This window comes from Dermacentor albipictus, unplaced genomic scaffold (assembly GCF_038994185.2).
Source record: "Dermacentor albipictus isolate Rhodes 1998 colony unplaced genomic scaffold, USDA_Dalb.pri_finalv2 scaffold_36, whole genome shotgun sequence".
Lineage (NCBI taxonomy): Eukaryota > Metazoa > Arthropoda > Arachnida > Ixodida > Ixodidae > Dermacentor > Dermacentor albipictus.
This window is the reverse complement of record NW_027225590.1, coordinates 626,021-647,078: the sequence shown is the minus strand read 5'-3', so window position 1 is coordinate 647,078 and position 21,058 is coordinate 626,021. Positions and strand designations below refer to the sequence as shown.

General features: G+C 46.1%; 1 protein-coding gene across 1 annotated transcript in view; it reads right to left on the bottom strand.

Moving 5' to 3' along the window:
• The window catches only part of park (E3 ubiquitin-protein ligase parkin), a 651,541-nt gene that overhangs the window by 11,191 nt on the left and 619,292 nt on the right, over positions 1–21,058 (bottom strand). The window lies entirely within an intron of this gene.

Below are 21,058 nucleotides of genomic sequence, written 5' to 3'. Positions count from 1 at the left end.
CAGCACGCACTTTCCTAAAGCTTTCTCTCAGCATCCACACTTTTCTATGCATACATTATTAACCATTATTTACCTTGACACACTGTACACAAGCAGCACACTTGGAAAAGCAGAAACTAACATGTTTTTAGATCAGTTAGTTTTTCTCAGTGCTTTTGTTGCTGCAAACTTAGCCTGCTTCTGGAACGTATCTTAATAAACTTACCTAAAGCAAGTGTCCCTCTGCTATTTTTATTAGGGATTTTTCATTGCTAGCAATTAAGAAAGCAAAGCGCCAGGACTATTTTTCGTGCATTTTCGCAATCCTATGCCACCCCATTTCTCAACAGCTTTAGGACATCACTAATAGAACTTCATTCTCATTACTTAATGGAACATTAGTAAAATTGTGGAATAGCAAGAATTTATAAATTGCATGAGAGACTCAGAAAAGTTGACAGGTACCAAATACATGAACAGACCCTAGAACACATAAATGGCTGTGACCGTTTAGTACGTACCTTGTCAAAGCAGGCAGTCAGATGCTTTGTCGTGCTGTTCAAGCTGCATAGTGCCGCAGCCTATGTGGTGTAGAGATGCCGCCGTCTCAGGAAATTGTGACATCCCTAAACAATAAATGTTCAGCTTATTGTAATCACTGCTGAAACTGCAAACTTGTGATTTGACAACATCGCGTCAAATTGTGGAAAGCTGTCGTACAGCCAGCTACATGAAGCTGCATCCGCTTAGAGAAATTAAATATTTCATTCATACATCACAGGCGGTTATTCAACGTGTCAAAGGCACGAAAACAAACAGAACACTAAACACAAGAAATACAGGTTGCCTTGGCGAGAATCTATAAGCATCAAAGTTTGCATGCAAGCTAAAATCTTCTCACAAGTCAGATCATTTGGATGCCGTCGCGCGTTAACGTTAGCTGCGAAAACATTTGCGCAACACATCAACGTACTTCTAGAATTATCTATACGATTTCTTGCTGAGAAATTACGTACAGAAGCAGTGACATTTCCTGCTTGAATTTTTGTGCCCGTTCAGACCAAGCGATGACCCGGCGCTAGCATACTTCATAACAAAAACAAAATAAACAATAGATGAAGTTCTTAGCAACATTAATCTCGGGGTAATTTTCGTGAAACTTTTTGCTAAATGTGCATTTCGATATCGAACGAACATTAGGGAATCACCGTTATTGTTCTTGTAGCTGTACTAATCATCGTCTGCTGCGCTTGACAAGGTACATTACATGAACCATAAGAATGCGCCAGGCGCCGCACTTACCTTCCGAGGCGAGCGCTCCTTCGTGTCCGTTCACGCCGCATCGACTGCACCAGCAGTCCGTCTGGCGTAGTGTTGAATTGCGGTGAACTACAGCACGCGATAGCACAACTACCAACACATTCTTCCGTGCACTGTGACCCGATGCGGGAGCGGCGAGAGTACAACAGCTTCTCATGAGCCGGGGACAAAGAAGCGCGAATTGACCGCACTACGATACTCAACAACGGCGCACCGCAAGAAACATACAGCGAGCTAATAGCGTTGCACAGGCCCCAGGGCTTAGTGATCGTTAATTCACACAAAAAAGGGACACATGTTCTCTAAGCACCGCGTAAATATCATCAAACGATCAGCATCACATCGGCCGCCCGGCGCAACAACGTCTATAGATCCTCTTTAAGTACCCCAATTCCTCGCCTATGCGCACCATGCAGCCCGCTGCCGTTCCCGCCACCGCAGCACTGCCATCGACCTCCGCGCCAAGCATCCGAGCGTCGTCTGCTATAGCCTGGCACAGTTATGGTTGTTAGTCGCGGCACTCGGCATTTACATGGTGCTCGCTGAATAAAGCCGCCGTTATTTCTTTCTGTTGTTGTTTAAGCTGAAGTATAATATTCTACAGACACCATACCTGAGGGTGCACGTCCGAAGAAAGGAGTGAGATGGAAAAAAAGGTGGGCCTACAAACCAAAGTGCACACGCAATGTTAACGCTTGGTGACCCACACGTCGCCGGTACTGGCGTCTCCATGAGCGCAAAACTTGGACCAGACGCAAAAGACCTCGACCGCCAGCCACGTGCCCGAGGACAGTGACAAGGCACACGCAATGAGAAAATAAAATCGGCTACAGCACAAGAAGCGCAAACACCCGCAAGTAACGTGCACATGTCAGCAGAGCAGCGCCGCTCACTTGCTGCAGAGCTCGACCGCAGCGCCCTCACAGTCCCCGGAACAAGTCGCGCCCTGCTCGAAAGGAAGAGTCGCGCAACTGAGAAACCACCTGAAGTCTCGGTCCGAAATTAAGGGAAATGACGTCTTTTGTTTACTTCGCCGTCTGTGGTTCCGGTAACTGTGATCGCATGGGTAGCGTGGGTAGTAGAGGTGTATTATTTCCATGTTTTTGCGTGTTTTAGGCGGCCTTTTCCAACAACTTTGCTGACATTGCTTTCAACAGCGAGGACAGCCTGTGGAGCAGCCGTATCAACCGGACAGGGCCGTAAAATCTGTTTGAAGTTAGCAGCACATCGTCGTTTGGTTTGTGAATGAGGTGTTCGTGTTTCTTAGCGGCGTAATCGACGACGGATTTGGCGTCGATTGGTGTGCGCTTTGTTCCGGCTTGCGCGCCGTTCTACGGATGTGTACTGTTAATGAGTGGTGCTGTTTGTGCATCGGGAAATGGTGCCACGCCGGCGGGATTTGCTTTTAGAGCGCAGCTCTTTGGCGTCCGTTCCTGGGTTTCGCGTCGTCGTCGGCGTTGTCGTCGGCCTCGTAACCAGCTCCGCCCCCCTTTCATCCCCCCAGCGCTAGCAGCGACCGACTGATACCGCTGGATACCGCTGACGCCGCTAGAGTCAAGATAACGTGACTGCATAGAACACCGTCGCCGCCATGCAGAAAGAGGAGGAAAGGGTCCCCCCCCCCTGTTCTTGTGTGGCGGATAGGGTGCTCTTCAGTTGCCGACGCGCCGGTTATTTCACGTAGGCCCCGGCACGTCGACGAATACGTGACCACCTTCCCACGGCTAGACCTGGTTCTGAGCACTGCGGAAGCGAGGGTATCATATTGTTTGTGCCGGCATCGGCGGCGTTGTCCCTGAAACCAACTCCGCAGCTGGGGTTGACTCACTATCGGCGTCAGCGGCATCAGTCAGTCGCTGCTATCTCTTCCCTCCTCCCTTTATCGTGTTGTCCGCTTGCTGCGCGCGCTTCTGCCCCCATCGTTTGCCGCTGGGTGTACACGCCACCCCCTCCCCCCTCTTCCTGCGAGTCTCCGGTTGTCAAAGCGCCGGCTCGAACTTAATTCCTTTCTTCGCTCCTCCTCCAATGCAACCCCTGTGCGGTGGCAATCAGAGAGCCAGATCGGTGGCGGCGGATCTGTATATGTGCACCGCCGGAGCCGAAATTGCCGCTGCCGTTCGCCCTGTGCGGTGGCAATCAGAGAGCCAGATCGGTGGCGGCGGATCTGTATATGTGCACCGCCCGAGCCGAAATTGCCGCTGCCGTTCGCCACTGCGAAATTATCTGCCAGTTCTTTCTGAGCCATGAGCGAGACGACCGATGGAAGTCCTCCGTCTGCTGCTGCTGCTGCTAAACGAGCTGCCAGAGCAGAGGCCCAGCGCCGTCGCCGTCAGAATCCAGAGGTGCGTGCCGCCGAAGCAGAAGCTTACCGTCGCCCTAACACTTATGCGGGAGAACATCCCGTTCCTCTCGCTCGTAACGCGTCCCACAGCTGTGACAACCTCGCGAGGCACTTGTATAGATCTCGTCTTTCAGAATCAAGCATTGGTGTACCAAGTCGAACATATATCAGTCTATTTCTCCGACCACAAAGCTTCCTTCATGACTGTCAAGAACTGTTAGTGGAGTCTTTGTTAAAGGAATACGTGTGAAAAATAAAAAAAAATTCTGTGATAGCGCATACATGTGTTGCTCGATTTCTTTGCCTCAATCTATCGAAAAGGTGAAACAGCTTATTTGCTGCGCTCAAATTTCGCATTAGGAAGTAACGTAATCGTCGGTAATTTTTTTTGTAAAAACAACCGTGCCCTCTTTGGCGAGTGCTTCCGGAGACTGCTCGCCTTTTGTTTGTTTGTTTGTTTGTGTGTGTGTGTGTGTGTGTGTGTGTGTGTGTGTGTGTGTGCGCGCTTCTGATATGCGTGGAACGCGTAGGAACGTCCGTACAGTCTCTCGCGAGTGCTTTCGGAAACTGCTAGCATTCTGTCTGTGTGCGCACGCGTGTGACATTCGTCGTTATTGCGATTTGCAAAGGTGTTTTTCATTTGGTGACTGCGTCCGCGAATGCCAGGATGTGATACACGTTCGTCATTTAGAGATCACGTCATCTCGTTTTTTGCCACTGCTGTGCACATATGAGGATTTTTTACTAGGTCAAGCTCTCTCAGCAAGTTCGGAAACACTTAGTGAAAATAATTTTTCACAGCAGTAGCTGTGATCATTACTACAATTGATCACATTACATTTTTAGGGATTGTTATTTAATTACAATATTTATTTATTTATTTGTGACAAAGTGCGATGGATTTTGACTGCTATTTTGGCTACCTGTTCACCAACCTATTTACACTGTCTTGTGGTTCTGCTTTTTATTTTTATATGTGGGCATGCATGGCCAATCGCATGCCTGCCTTCTACAATTGGACATAAACAGGCACTAACATGCTCTTAGCAGATTTGTATTTGACAGTACTGTGATTGACGCACTTAGCTATTTGGAAAATATGCAGGTTCAAGTTCGCCCTTATACTACCTCTGACTGATATCTCTGATGCAAGCAATATTATTAGGATGTGACAAAGTGCATACATAATTTATCACTCATCAAACTGCTTGCAATAAACTTTGCCAACTCGTCCTTGTTTGAAGCATCTCCAATGTGCTATAATCAAATTGCCAGATTATTTTAGTGCGTGCACAAACAAACATGTAACATTTTATTATTAAACTTTTATGGTACCTGACTCCTATATTGCAATAAAATCTTAGGCAGATCTACTCTGAACAAGGGATTCAAACTCTGCTGATAGCTTTTGACAATATCATTGTGCTATCCAGTGCTTACTGGCTGGTCGAGGAATGCGTCATGCAAAGGCAGTAGTATCGCCATAAGTGTTCATCCGAGAATATGTCCTCTAGTGAAAATCACTGCATCAAAAGTACCGACACCAGCTTTGATGGGGATGAAATTCCAGAAGTTGAGCTCTGAACGTCTTATTTGCTCTGTAGTTTATGCTGGTATATATGTGTCACAATGATTCAATGTGATCATACAGCACATTGATCACGCTCTTGCATTTACTACGAACAACTCATAAATTTGACTGTCATTAATGAGCTTTTGTATGCACTACGACTTAAGTGCACACACTTTTTATGCAATTCATAGTCATCTTCAAAGATAAAGTTGCTCATACGACTACAGTGCGTACACATCACACGCCACCTCACACACGTCATACATAATCTCGTCAGGTCTACACAACTCATCGCACACATGTCATACATGCTCTATGCATTCCTATCGCACATCGAATAAATCTCGTGCACTTCGTAAAAGTCTGCGTAGCACATCATACAGATCTCGCCCGTTTTCTGAGAGTTCGTTCAATATGCATTTCATATCGTTCATTTCTCGTCAAATCTGTGCGACATGCATACATCTCGTTCAATTTCTCATACGAATTTTTCAATAGGGTTATGCTAGGATGATCACTTTAGAGATACTGCTATCACTTTCGAAAGATTTTGCGTGAGATTTGGACCAGGCTTGTCGAAGTATGCGGCGAACGAAGTATGCGTCGAAGTATCCTAGCTCTGCACACAGATAGCGAGCTTAGCACAGTGCCAAAAACAATGGCGGCCGTATACAGTGGCGCATCCAGTGCCAGGCCACGCGACACCTCCCCAAAGTTATAGTATCTCCAAAAATAATTAGTCCAGAGTACTACCGATGATTGTAGTTGAGCACAGAATGAACCAACAGCAACCGCAAAAAAATGTGCTCTGTCGCCAGCTGATGACGCTGCCTCTGACAGCTTTGATGGCAGGCTGTTGCCAACAGTGCAAACACAGTTTTTATTTTCTGTCCAATTGTAATGCGAAGACAATTCTCGACACATTTCCTTGGGAAAAAAGTATGCGTTAGATTTGGGTAAATACGGTACCCAGTGACCCAAGTTGGCGTCAAAAAGGCTCGGTGACGAGCGGCATATACCCAGTGACCCAAGTTATTTATTTTATTTTATTTATGCAATACTATTGCAGGCAGCAGTGCTGCCCAAGCAGGAGGTGGTGTAGTAAGTGGCACCACCAGGTGGCGCTACTCGTACTACACTGTACAATAAAAGGCAGAGCACGTGACCTTTGTGGGCGGTGTGCCTACGCCCCTGACAGCAGCTACTGTGACCTCTCTACCATGCGCTATCATCGGGAGCCCACAACTGGCGATGAGGGAAAATGCTTCAAGTGAACGGCACCAGCGACGCAGGAGCAAGCATGCCGGTCATCGGAAAATTGAGCTCAACGCAGACACTACGGACTGAACAGAATAGCGAGAGCAGTGTAACTTTTCTTGACCACGAATGACATGCCTGACATGACATGCCCACCAACTCTGGGGAGCGTGCCACCGCGAACAACACAACTGCGACAGGCACTTCGAGAACACAAGGAACACAGACAGTGGAATGTGAAGGAAGCCACTGCACAAGAGCAACAGTCACCTCAACAACTGTTGGAACACAGACAGCGGAATGTGCAAAGAACCACAAGGCACACACTACACAAAAAATGACATCAACCACAGTGCAAACAGAAACAACTGCAACAGACAACAGAAAACCCACCACCGAAGTCTTCACAAAGACCCCCACACGCCTGCCTGCACGCACACAAAGTCAAACCGACACCGAGATCGAATTAAGCCAGGCATACGATAATAAACCGGCCGAACAGAAAAACACCCCACGCAAATCTGCCCGCAAAAAGACAAGTAAATGACAGACATCGCAAATCAAGAACTCTTCACTGCCACGAAGCACCGAATTCCTACAGGCTAGAAAACTTACCAGAAAATATGTGAGCTACACCTCCCATCTAAAAATCTACACAACCTGCACAGAGAAAAATATAATTCATAAAGGTCTAACACTGAACGCTGTACCAGCTCTAGGAACACTCCCACCACACCATCGTGCAAACTGGCAAACATCATTGCACAATGCTTCACTTTCACTTTTGAATATCCTCAAGGAACACTGCAAAGAGCAGATCGAATCTTTTAGCCACATACTTCGGAACATAACCCTGACTTCAGATGAGAAGAGAGATCTAGAACATTACGAAGAAAAACAGTCAAGATCAAGAAAATTGGTTCAAAAACAAAGGAAAAAAGCAAATTTTAATCAGAAAACAACCTTCCAGCCAAACAGCCACCACACGCCGCCAAGAGGGACCTCGAGTTTAGAAGTACCAGACCGGAAGGAAACTTCCACAGAACTAAACCGCTCCAATGTTATACGAGGGTTGCAATGTGGGCTTGTTGGTAATGCATCTTCAAAGGGAGTATGGTAGCGCGATTCAAAGACGGGACAAGAGAAGACACAAAGGGACACACACAGCGCTGTGTGTGTCCCTTTGTGTCTTCTTTTGTCTCGTCTTTGAATCGCGCTACCATACTCCCAATGTTATAGACATTTCAAAAACATTAAGTCAAAAAGAAATAGACGTACTCAGCAAGGGCCTAAACTTTTGCCCCACGAACAACACAATAAATGAATTCGAGCTTCACAAGGACCTCTCAGAATCCTCCCGATGAATGCGTATCTGACACTTTTTCGCAGACGCACCAGACACCGGGACGACACCACTTAGAGCCCAATCCACTTGGACTCCCGAACCAGAACAAGCCATAGAACTTGACATATACCTTCAAACTGTCACTAAAGAAATTATAAGCCAATCCAAGACATCTAAGCGACCTAAAGACATAACTGCGTCGGAGAGTCATATCATTTCAAATCTGAGTTGCCGGAATGACATTGTTATTAAGGAAGCAGATAAGGGTGGAAGTATAGTTATTTGGCCAGTAGAAAAATACAAGCACGAGGCTTACAGATAACTAAACAACCCAGAACACTACCGCAAACTAGATAACGATCCGACATTAAGCACTTCCGTCATTTGTACAAGATACGCCCCACCTGCTGAGAATTATAGAGGACATTAATACTAAAGGCACACTACCCCACAAACACAATTCTCGCAACACTAGACGTCACGGCGCTGTAGACCAACATTCCAATCCCTGATGGTTTATCTTCGATAAAACAAACGCTGTCTAAACATAATGCACAACACTCTACTGAAGTCTACTTGTCTCTCCTTGAATTAGTTCTAACAAATAACTACTTCGAATTTGAGGAGAGCTACTACCTACAGATACATGGTACAAGCATGGGTACGCCTTTTGCACCAACCTACGCGAAGATATTTATGGGGATTCTAGAAACATATTTCCTATCGCGCTGTACTACCAAGCCCCACACACACCTACGATACATAGACGACATACTCATAATCTGGGGAGATGGTCAAGACAGTCTAGATAAATATGTAGCATTTCTAAACTCTGTTCACCCAACAATAAAATTCACATCAGAATCCTCAACTGAGCGCATAAACTTTCTGGCCACAACAATATACATTGACAATGGTGAGCTAAAAGATAACGCTGTATAGGAAACCTTTCGACAAACAACAGTACCTAGAATATACCAGCCACCATCCCAGACATTGCAAACAAGGCATCTTTAAAGGCCACGCCACACGACTTCGTCGCATTTGCGTTGAAAACCAAGACTACAAGATAGACTCGATCACCTTAAAGAAACCCTATCAAACAGGAACCACCCAAACAGTGACCTTCAAACAGCCTACATCGCTGCAACCAAACTTGATCGAGCCGAGGTCCTCAAGCCCCGCCCGAGGATCACAAGAACAACAACGCCTCTTCTTACTACTAAATTCTCAAACGCACTCCCAAACGTGAATAACATCCTTAGTAAATACTACACAATTCTCACCAGCAACCAGAAAGTTGAGATTTTTCCCGACCCTCCCAGAGCAGCCTACAGACGCAACACTAATTTTAAAGATGTCCTTGTGCACGCCAAACTACAGACAAAGAGGAAGTTGGGAACCAATCCCTGTGGCCGCCCCAGGTGCGCTACATGCAAACATATTCAATCTACTACTACAGTAAAAAGCACAGCGTCGAATTACGCACACAAGGTAACTTCGGCTTTCACCTGCACATCAAGCAACGTAGTCTTCTGTCTAGAATGCGCCGCTTGTAGCAAACAATACATAGGTGAGACTGGACAACAAATTAATACAAGACTCAACGGTCACCGCGCGGACACAAAAGACAATTTACCCAAAGCAGTAGCCAGCCACTTTAATGAACATGGTCATATATTTGACAAAGCAATGCTCTATATACTACAAACAAATTTCCGTTCCCCTCGCGAAAGGAAGTATACGGAATCATACCTTATACACAAGTTTAATTGCCTACACCCGACAGGAATTAATTTGGCACGCGGCAACTTAGAATCCTTAAAAGCGGTAACTTAAATCTGAAATTCTCACATCATCAACCAAGACAAAACACATTTAGGCCACCAGCTAACCTTAATTCTTAACCTCACCTACTCTTCCATTTCGAAAAATTTTTTCCTGCCTACTACTCAATTTAATGTACTCTTTCAGGTTTTTACGTGCATACCAACTGTACGACCCCCTTCTGCCATGTACACTTGCCCCCAGCCGCTTCTACGCGCGTCACCCTCCTGTTTGTTATTCCGGCTTCGGTCCCCCCTCCCCTTTTCTTTTCCCTTCTTTTTTTTAAATCTATTTTTTGAAAGCCCCTCATTAACACATTCCGAAGTCAATATGCCCTTTTCGGCGCCTCAACCCAGAGTATCGCCATTTCCGGATGCCGCCGTAACGACACCTACGTTGAGCGACTGGGGCAATGCCCCTTGAAAGACCATGCCGCTGCCTTTTAGTCACCCCATACATTGCACCGCAGACTCCGCGTAACCATCTTAACTATTTCAATATTACTCGACATATTGCTGCTATGCTATTGAAGTCACTTTTTCAATTCATGTTTTTTTTTCTGTGTGTGTGCGTATTTTTTTTTTCTGGCTTTTGTGTTACTCGCGCACTGACCCCCTGACCGGCCCTTCTAATGCCACAAAAACATGCCGCCAACGACTCCCCCTGAATGCTGCCTAACCTCTCGCACCCCAACACGCTCCCTAGCCCCCGTCCTCCTTAAAATTGTGTTTTCTTTTTCTTGTTCTTTTTTCTCTCCCCCTTTTTTTTCTGTCTTGGTGCCACCCTGGCTTCCCCCTCCCTTTTTTCCTTTTCTTCTGCTTTTGTTTCTTTTCTCTTCTTCCCGCGTGCCCACTTTCACGCTCTTGTCCCCTCGTTTTGGGAACGAAGCTCACAGACGTCGGACGACAGCGCTTGTTTCCTCTGGTAGTCTCTCTCTTTAAAACCAGCCGCCAGCGACAACACCCGCACGTGACGTCACTGCACTAACCCTTTAAAACTAACACGCCGAGGATGACGAGGCCGCCTTTGACGAAGATAGGTCCTCCTATCGAAACGTTGGCCAGCCTTTCTGAGGCACCTTATCCATGTTTACGAACTTTATACCGCAGTATGCCTGACGGTAAGAAGAGGGCCGTATTTCTCACATGTTGCAAAGCTGCAACATATTCCTTGCTACGAAGTTTACTGGCCCCTGAGAAACCTGCCGAGGCGAATTTAGCGGCAAATTGTTGATGCCCTCAACAACCACTTCTTGCCAAAGGTGTCGGAAGCGGTAGCAAGTTGCAAGTTCTTTTCACGACATAGGCGGGTTGGGGAGGACGGCGAGCGAGTACATCGCATGGTTAAAGCGACTGGCCGACAACTGCGAATTCGGGACATTCGAAGACCGTATGCTGCGAGACCACATCGTCAGTGGGATTAACGACGTGCCAATGCAAATCAGGTTATTAGAAACAGCTGATTCAAACTTCTAAATCGCAATGAGTACGGTACAGGCCATCGATGCTGCTCGCAAGCATTTGCGTAAGCTCAGCGCTCACCACTGTCCGAGCCAGCCCAATTGACAGCCGAAACAGCCATGGCGGCAACAACAGAGTACAACCTGGGCATCGCGGGTGCTTCCGCTGCGCTGCTACCCATTAAGCGCGCGAGCGCCAACACGTCAACTCAGTTTGCTAAAATGCAAGCAGCAAGGGCATCTGGAAAGAGTCTGCAAGACTGATAGCGAGTTAGCGGATAGACACATGCACCCCTAGTTTCGAGGCGCATGAATACTGTAGATGAAGTGCTCAGGGCACACGGTGTGGGTGAAACGCAGGAAGCTTGCGACCTTTGGGAATTTCAGGCGGCCGGACCGGCACCGACGAGCATTACGGTTATCGTTAACGGCGTGCCGCCAGAGATGGAACTTGACACGGGCGCCAATGTGTCAACAATAAGTGGAGAAATGTTCACGCAACTGTTTCCGTCGGCCACCTTGGAACAACATGCAACTGAGGAGTTTTTGTGGGGACACGCGACCAGTGGCCGCGAAGTTCGCGGCAGCTGTGAAGCTTGGGGAAGAGGAAAGACAGCTATTACTGTTTGTGGTAAAAGATCAGTGCCCTGCGTTGTTCGGTGAAGATGGATGAAGGAACTTCAGTTAGGAATGAGCAAGCCGGAATCAATTTTTTTTTTCGTGTTTTCAGAAGAAGCTGTGGACTGCTTTCAGGAAGTGTTTCGCGAAGGTTTAGGCACATTCAGGGGGGTTAAGGCTCGCATCATGGTGCCACAAGATGTTAAACCCAGATTCAAGCTCCAGCTCATTCCCTTTGCTCTGCGAGATAAGATTGAGGAATCGTTGCAGAGACTGGTCCGTCAAGGCGTGGTCTAGCCAGTGAAGACTGCCAGATAGGCCGCGCCTGTTCCAGTGCTAAAGCAAGACGGCAATTCGCGCATATGCGGTGATTTGAAGGTGACTGTCAATCCGATAGAGCACGTGGAAGCGTGTCCTGTGCCACGCATAGCTCAATTGTTCAGAGATCCTGGTAGGAGTAAGGTGAACGAAGCTAGATCTGAAGGCCATCTACCAGCAGATTGAGCTGGAAGACGAATCGCAGGATTTCGTCACTATGAATACATCCAAAGGCTTGTTTCAGCACACAGGACTGCCATTCGGAGTCGCATCAGCACCGGCAATATTTCAACGGGAAATGGAAAACCTTCCGAATGGTTCTGATTACGTCACAGTCTACTTCAATGGCATCTTGTTAACGAGCAACAGTGACGACACACATTTGGCAAGCGTCTGCAAGGTACTAGAGCGCTTGCAAGAGGTGAGCCTGAAGCTGAAACTTGTAAAATGCAAGTTCCGTTTACCTAAGGTCCAGTACATGGGTCGAATGATAACCGCCGCCGGGCTACGTCCATATCCCGCCAAGACTGAAGCAGTTGGGAAAACTCCCGAACCCAGAGATGTGACAGAGTTGCAAAGTTATTTGGGTTTGGTGAATTTCTACAAAACGTTTCTCCCAAATCTTTCAAATGTATTACAACCATAGAACAGCTTGCTGACCACATGGACCAAGTGGCGCTAAACTGCAGTCGAACAGGGTGCGTTCATCAGGAGCCCAAGAGCTGCTCACATCCACCCATGTCTTGGCGCATTACGACGCATACAGACCAACTGTGGTGATCAATGATGCTTCCTCTCACGCCCAAGGGGCAGTCCTGGGATACAGAGCTACTTCTACAGAAGAGCAGCCGATAATCTTTATGTCAAGATGCCTGACGACCCTGAAAAGAATTACAGCCAATTGTACAAAGAATCACTTGGACTTGGAAAGCCACAAAGCTCCAGAACTTTCAGGGATAGAAATTCGAAGCAGCTACCGACCACAAACCCTTCTTGGGTATGTTATGCGCTGGAAGGCCTATTCCTGAAACATGCTCACCGAGGGGTCTTCGCTGGGCGCTGCTGCTCGCGGCGTACAGCTACAGCCAGAGCTATAGGTCTGGAGGCCTGATAGCCCATGCAGATGGGTTTAGTAGGCTCCCCTTGCCAACAATAGGCTGTTCTGGAGGGGCTCCTGCAAAGTTATTCATGCGTGAAGGTGTCTGTCCCCGTTTTCTTTCATTAAAGGTGGTCACGGAAGCCACTGCAAGAGACCATGTGTTGTCAAGAGCACTAGAGGATTTGTGGTATGGTTAAAACACGTTGGCAGGCTAGTTGGTTGGGCTGTCTGTGTATCAGTTTCTTTCTGCGTTCTCGATCAGTGGCGCTTATACACTCCATTCTGGTATGGTAATGTTCCAGAAATGAAAGCAGAGGGGGCCATGAGTGTCCCGATTCAATGAGTTGAGTGTGCATCAAAACTGTGTACTGCGGGGAAACTGTGTTGTGGTACCCTCCAGCCTCCAAAGGGAAGTCCTCAAGTTACTGAACGAAAGCAACCATGGGGTCACGAAAATGAAAGTCATTGGAGGAAGTCATGTGTGGTGGTTGTCATTAGACAGTGGCATCATAGACTCGGTACAAGGGTGCTCCGCTTGCCAACAGCCACCATCGAGACCAGCGCCCATGATGCCGTGGCCATTCCCAGACAGGGACTGGTGCAGAATTCACATGGAGTCATCATCATCATCTACCTATTTATGTCCACTGCAGAAGGAAGGCGATTTCCAATTACTCCTGTCCTGCGCCAACACATTCGAACTAGCACCCGCAAATTTTTTAATTTCGTCGCACCATTGCTGCCGTCCTCTACTGCGCTTCCCTTCTCTTCGTAGCCATTCTGTCACCCTAATGGTCCAACGGCTATCTAATCTGCGCATTAGGTACATGACCTGCCCAGCGCTTTTTTCTCTTGATGTCTATCAGGCACATACCCAAGATTTTTTTTCGGGGGGGGGGGGGGGGCCCACCACCTCCATGATCATCATCATCATCATCATCATCATCAACCTGTTTTATGTCCACTGCAGGACGAAGGCCTCTCCCTGCGATCTCCATTTACCCCTTTCCTGCGCCAACCGATTACAACTAGCGCCCGCGAATTTCCTAATTTCATCGCTCTACTTAGTGTTCCGTCGTCCTCGATTGCGTTTTCCTTCTCTTGATACCCATTCTGTAACCCTAATGGTCCAACGGTTATCTAACCGGCGCATTACATGACCTGCCCAGCTACATTTTGTCCTCTTGGTGTCAATTAGAATATCGTCTATACCCGTTCGCTCTCTGATCCAAACCGCTCTCTTTCTCTGTCTTAACGTTATGCCTAGCAATCTTCGTTCGATCGCTCTTTGCGCGGTCCTTAACTCATTCTCAAGTCTCTGCCCCATATGTCAGCACTGGCAAAATGCACTGACTGCACACCTTACTTTTCAATAATAATGGTAAGCTTCCAGTCAGGAGCTGGCAATGTCTGCCGTATGCGATACAACCTATTTTTATTCTTCTGTGAATTTCGTTCTCATGATCAGGGTTCCCTGTGATTTATTGACCTAGGTAAACGTAGTCCTTCACAGTCCCTAGTGGCCGACTGGCGATCCTGATCTCTTGTTCCTTTGCCCGGCTATTTATCATTATCGTCATCTTCTGCATATTAATATTCAACCCCACTCTTACACTCTCTCTGTTAAGGTCTCCAATCATTTGTTGTAACTCGTCTGCATTGTTGTTGAATAGAACAATGTCATCGGCAAACCGAAGGTTGCTGAGATATTTGCCGTCGATCTTTACTCCTAAGCCTTCCCAGTTTAATAGCTTGACTTCTTCTAAGCACGCAGTGAATAGCTTTGGAGAAATAGTGTCTCCCTGTCTGACCAATTTCCCTATAGGTATCTCCCTGCTTTTCTTGTGTAGAATTAAGGTAGCTGTAGAACCTCTGTGTATATTCTTACGCGAAGGACGAGCCAGTAAGACGAGAAACTATTTATAGATTATATTTACAACAACGGTTGCAGCGCTGACCGGTTAGATTCACAGCGTGCGCCCAGTTCGTTCTTCCTCCTCTTTTCTGGAGTGATGTAGCCCACGCACTTCGTTCAAACAAACAAATACCACACGCATGTAGCAATATTTTTCAAGCTTTTTACGTAAGCGTTCTGTAGTCCTTGATTACGTAGTGCCTCTAGACTGCTGGTATCTCTACTGAATCAAATGCATTTTCGTAATCTATGTAAGCCACATAGAGAGGCTTATTGTACTCTGCAGATTTCGCGATAACCTGATTGATGACATGGATGTGATCCATTGTAAGCTATCTCTTCATGAAGCCAGCCTGTTCTCTTGGTTGACAAAATCCAGCGTTGCCCTTATTCTATTGGAGATTATTTTGGTAAATATCTTATATAGTACTGGGGGCAAGCTAATGGTCCTATAATTTTTCAATTCTTTAACGTCTCCTTTTTTGTGGATTAGTATAATGTCTGCATTCTTCCAGTTTTCTGGGACCCTTGCAGTCGATATACACATCGTATAAAGAGCCGCCAGTTTTCTAAGCATTATGTCTCCTCCATCTTTGATTAAATGGACTGTTGTTATTCCACCTTCTCTTCCCGCTCTTCATCGTTTCATGTCTTGCAGCGCCCTTCTGACCTCATCGCTCGTTATAGGAGAGTTTCTGTATCCTGTTCATTACTCTTTCTAAGTGAGGTATCGTGACTCCTCTGGGTACTGTATACAGGACACCTTAGAATATTTCCGCTGCTTTTACTGTATCTTCGAGATTGCTTATGATATTATCCCTATTATCTTTTAGTGCATACATCATAGTTTGTCCTATGACAGGTTTCGTTTTTACTGATTTCAGGCTGCGTTCATTTTTTTACGGCTTCTTCAGTCTTTCACATGTTATAGTTTCGAATATCAGTTATTTTCGCCTTGTTGATCAGTTTTGACAGTTCCGCGAATTGCGTAACGCTGTGCGGCCGCGATTCCCACACAACTGCGTAGAGCGCAAGACTCTGCGATTCTAGACGTACTGCGCTCACCGAGAAAGGTTAGAAAAACACCCACATAAGCACAGCAGAGAAGTGGCTACGTGAGGCGGTTCGACCGATAACTGTAGAAGCGTCATTCAAAGCAAGTAATAATTCTCCACTTCCGGCGGCGTTTTCTCTACTTCCTTTTTAAATAAAGAGATGTTGATCCATAAATATTCTCATAAACAATGGTTAACATTTTTATTATTCGCTTTTGCTTGAAGTTTGGTTGCGTTGGCTCTCTCCCTTAGTAGATCGCTTAATTTCCCAACTCCTTGCGATTTTTGTTTCCGGTTTCCAATTTTGCACGAAAAGTGCTATACAATTAAGGAAAAACAGACGAGGTAACTGGCGACAGTCATCTTGCTTATGGGTTTAAGGGTTATTGCAGGGTTTCATGATGGACGCTCTTTCAAATCATTTTATTTCCCACCTTATCTAACCCATATCACGTGTATATGGTTCCGGGCATCTGCCAGCGTCGCGGCGAGCCGTAACTCAAGGAAATAATGAAGCAGAGGGAAAAGTTAAACGCAATTGGCGTTGTCTCCGGCCGCAACTCGTTCCATGAGAGTACAGACCAGCTGAGTAACAGCCGCATCCCTCTCCTGGTCCCAGGATCAGCCTAAACAAAGAAGGTTGAACTAACAAAAGCAACAGCTGTGCGCGTGACGGTTGAATAGATGGTGACAACTGAGCGCATCTCGAGTTAATCGCGCGGGTGCGGAATCTATGAGAAAACTGTCCTTCACATTACAAGAAATGCCGATAACTACCGCCATCTAAAAGGAGTGAAAAAGGCAGCATAAGGCTGACCGATGAACAGGTGCCAAGTCTCAACATTAATCTGGCGGCGCTTTAAGAATGTGTGAGGAGTGGTGGCGTGGGTGGGGAGGGGGGTATGCCACATGATTTCGGAGGGGGGGGGGGGGTGCCCGGGCCCCCCCGGGCCCCCCCCCCCCCTGGGTACGTGCCTGATGTCTATTAGAATATCGTCCATACCCGTTTGCTCGCTGATCAAAACCGTTCTCTTTCTGTCTGTTTAAGGTATGCCTAGCATTCTTCGTTCCATCAATCTTTGTGCGGTCCTTAACTTGCTCTCAAGCTTCTTTGTCAGTCTCCAAGTCTCTGCGCCATATGTCGGCACCGGTGAAATGCACTGATTGCACACTTTCCTTTTCAATGATAACGGTAAGCTACCAGTCAGGAGCTCAAGATGTCTGCCATATGCGATCCAACCCATTTTTATTCTTCTGTAAATTTCCTTCTCATGGTTAGGGCCCACTGTGATTGATTGACCTAGGTAAACGTACTCCTTCAAAACCTCTAAAGGCTGACTTGCAATCTTGAACTCTTGTTCGCTTGCCCGGATCAAAAGCGTGGCAGTTTGGGGAGTTGGTAAGTCATGACTCTTTTAGGCTTGTAGCGCAGCTCAGAAAGAGCAGAAAAAGAAGGAGGTACGGTTAAGCAAAGGGAACGGAAAACAGACTCTGTATTCCGTTCCCTTTCATTACCCCTACCTCCTTCTTTTTTGCTCTTTCTGAGCTGCGTTACAAGACTAAAAGTCTTGCCCGGTTATTTATCATCTTTGTCTTTTGCATATTAATGTTCTGCCCAACGCTTACACTCTCCTTGATAAGGTCCTCAATCATTTGTTGTAACTCGTCCGTATTGTTGCTGAATAGAACATGGTCATCGGCAAACCGAAGGTTGGTGAGGTGTTCGCCGCCGATCCTTGCTCCTAAACCTTCCGAATTTAAAAGCTTGAATACTTCTTCCAAGCATGCAGTGAATAGCATTAGTGAGATTGTGTTTCCTTGTCTGAACCCTTTCTTTATAGGTACCTTTCTACTTTTCTTGTGTAGAATTAAGGTGGCTTTGGAATCTCAGTAGATATTTTGCAGGGTATTTACGTAAGCGGTCTGTATTCCTTGATTAGGCAATGCCTCTATGACTGAATCAAATGCTTTTTTGTAATCTATGAAAGCCATAGAGAGAGGCTTATTGTACCCTGCGGATTTCTCGATAACCTGATTAATGACACGAATGTGATTCATTGCAGAGTATTCTTTCCTGAAGCAAGCCTGTTCCCTTGGTTGACAAAAGTCCAATGTTGCCCTATTATATTGGAGATTATTTTGGTAAATATTTTATATAATACTGGGAGTAAGCTAATGGGCCTATAATTTTTCAGTTCTTTAACGTCTCCCTTCTTGTGGATTAGTATAATTTTTGCATTCTAGTTTTTTGGGACCCTTGCAGTCAATACACTTTGTATAAAGAACCGCCAGTTTTCCTATCATTAAGTTTCCCCCATCTTTGATTAAATCGACTGTCATTCCATCCTCTCCTGCCGCTTTTCGTCGTTTCATGCCTTGCAAGGCCCTTCTGACCTCATCTCTAGTAATAGGAGCAGTTTCTGTATGCGGTTCAATATTGTTTCGAATAGAGTACTCCTGAGTCCTCCGGGTACAGTACAGGTCAGTATAGAATTCTTCCGCTGCTTTTATTATAGCTTCGAGATTGCTGATGATATTACCTTGCATATGATTTAGTGCCTATATCATTGTGTGTCCTATTCCAAGTTTCCTTCTCACTGATTTCAGGCTGTGTCCATTTTTTACGGCTTCTTTAATCTTTATCATGTTATAATTTCTAATATCACTTAATTTCGCTTTGTTGATCAGTTTTGACAGTTCCGCGAATCCTATCTATCTCTTGAGTTGGACACTTTAATTTTTTGTCGTTTCTTTATTAGTTCCTTTGTTACTTGGGAAAGCTAGCCTACTGGGACCTTTGTGCCTTGCTTCCCACTGCAATTGCCACCTCTGAAGCACGCCTCCTAACGGTTTCATTCATTACCTCTATGTCGTCATCATCATCATCTCTATTTTAAGACTGCATATTGGTTTGCAAGCACAAGCTCAATTTATCTGCTTTTACTCTTACTGCCTCTATGTTGACCTGTTTTTTCTTGACCAATTTTACTCTTCCTCTGTTCAATTTGAGGTGAATCCTAGCCCTCATTAAACCTACCTATCAATTCTACATCGTGAATTATGGTGGGATCAGCATAAAGTATGAAATCAATTTCATTTCTTGTTTCACCATTAGGGCTTTTCCAGATCCACTTTTTGTTGCTACGTTTTCTGAAAAAGGTGTTGATTATTCTCAGCTTATTCCTTCCTGCGAATTCCACCAACATCTCTCCTCTAGCCTAGCGTTTCTAGAATCGACACCGTAGTTGCCAACTGCCTGTTCAGCCGCCTGCTTTTTCCCCACTTTTGCATTGAAGTCAGCCAATACTTCTGTATACCGAGTTTGTACTTTTGTGATCGCGAATTCAACATCTTCATAAAACTCATCTACTTATCGTGGTCGCTGGATGTTGGAGCGTAGGCTTTTTCTACCTTTAATCATACCTCTTGTTAAGTTTGATTACGACTACTCCTACCCTCTCTTTAACGCTGTAGAATTCGTCAATGTTGCCCACTATGTCCTTAAGGATTAGGAATCCTACCCCGTATTGCTTCTTATCAGGGAGACCTGATAAGAGACCTGATAGCAGAGGACATGGCCGTTATTTAGCAATGTGTAAGCCTCACCAGTTCTAATCTCACATAGGCTGATAATTTCCTAAACAATGCCTGATAATTCCTGAGAGTCCTGCTAAGCTAACTTCACTCGAGAGGGTTCAGGTGTTAAGCGTTGCAAGGGTCAGTTTCCATTAGCGCCCTGTACGAACCCAGAGATTCCTACCACCCTCTGCTGCGTTACAGGTCTGACCGACACCTTGGTCGGGTGCTCGGCAGCTGCTGGGGACTGAGGTCCATTGGTTAATTGTGGATATCATCAGGGAGGTTGTGGCGGAAAACTGCACCAGGGAGGCCAATTGCTGTTCTGGTGAGGGAGTCTGTTCAAGCTCAGTGGGCCTTCCTAATTTGGTTGTACCTGGATTAGTATAGCCCCACTGGCTCTCGGCATCTTTCGCCGGTGTCAGTCGTCACTCCAATCCATCAGATGTAGTACAGGACCTTATATTTGACTTAAAAATTGTAACAGCGCAAACACACGCATCCACAAAATAACAAGGACGCGACACAGGCGCTAGTGTCTCATTCTTGTTATTCGGTGTAGGTATGTGTTTGCGCTCTTATAATTTTTAAGTCAGGTAACCAACTCGCCCAGAAAGAAGTTTTAATGAAGGACCTTATATCAACTCGTATTTTTTTTATTGCAATTGATGCATTCTTCAAATGGATTAAAGTGTTTTTCGTTTCATTGCCCTCTGTGGAACGTACAATTGCATGCATGTGAGTCATGTTTACGAATCAGGGCCGCCCAGATAGGGTGGTATAGGACAATGGCCCCGCGTTCCTGAGTGAAGCATATGAGATAATCTTGAAGAAGAACGCCGTGAAGCGGATGCTGGTACCGTCATATCATCCTGCCTCTAATGGTGCTGCAAAAAGGGCGGTTCAAAGAATGAAAGCGAAGCTCCAGACAGTTGGCTTAGGGGACCTGCGCACACAAATTGCACGAATCATCATCATCATTATCATCATCAGCCTGGTTACGCGCACTGCAGGGCAAAGGCGTCTCCCATACTTCTCTAACTACCTCGGTCATGCACTAATTGTGGCCATGTTGCCCCTGCAAACTTCTTAATCTCATCCGCCCACCTAACTTTCTGCCGCCCCCTGCTACGCTTCCCTTCTCTTGGAATCTAGTCCGTAACCCTTAATGACCATCGGTTATCTTCGCTCTTCATTACATGTCCTGCCCATGCCCATTTCGTTTTCTTCATTTCAACTAAGATGTCATTAACTCGCATTTGTTCCCTCACCCAATCTGCTCTTTTCTTATGCCTCAACGTTACACCTATCACTCCTCTTTCCACAGCTCGTTGCGTCGTCCTCAATTTAACTAGAATCCTTTTCGTAAGCCTCCA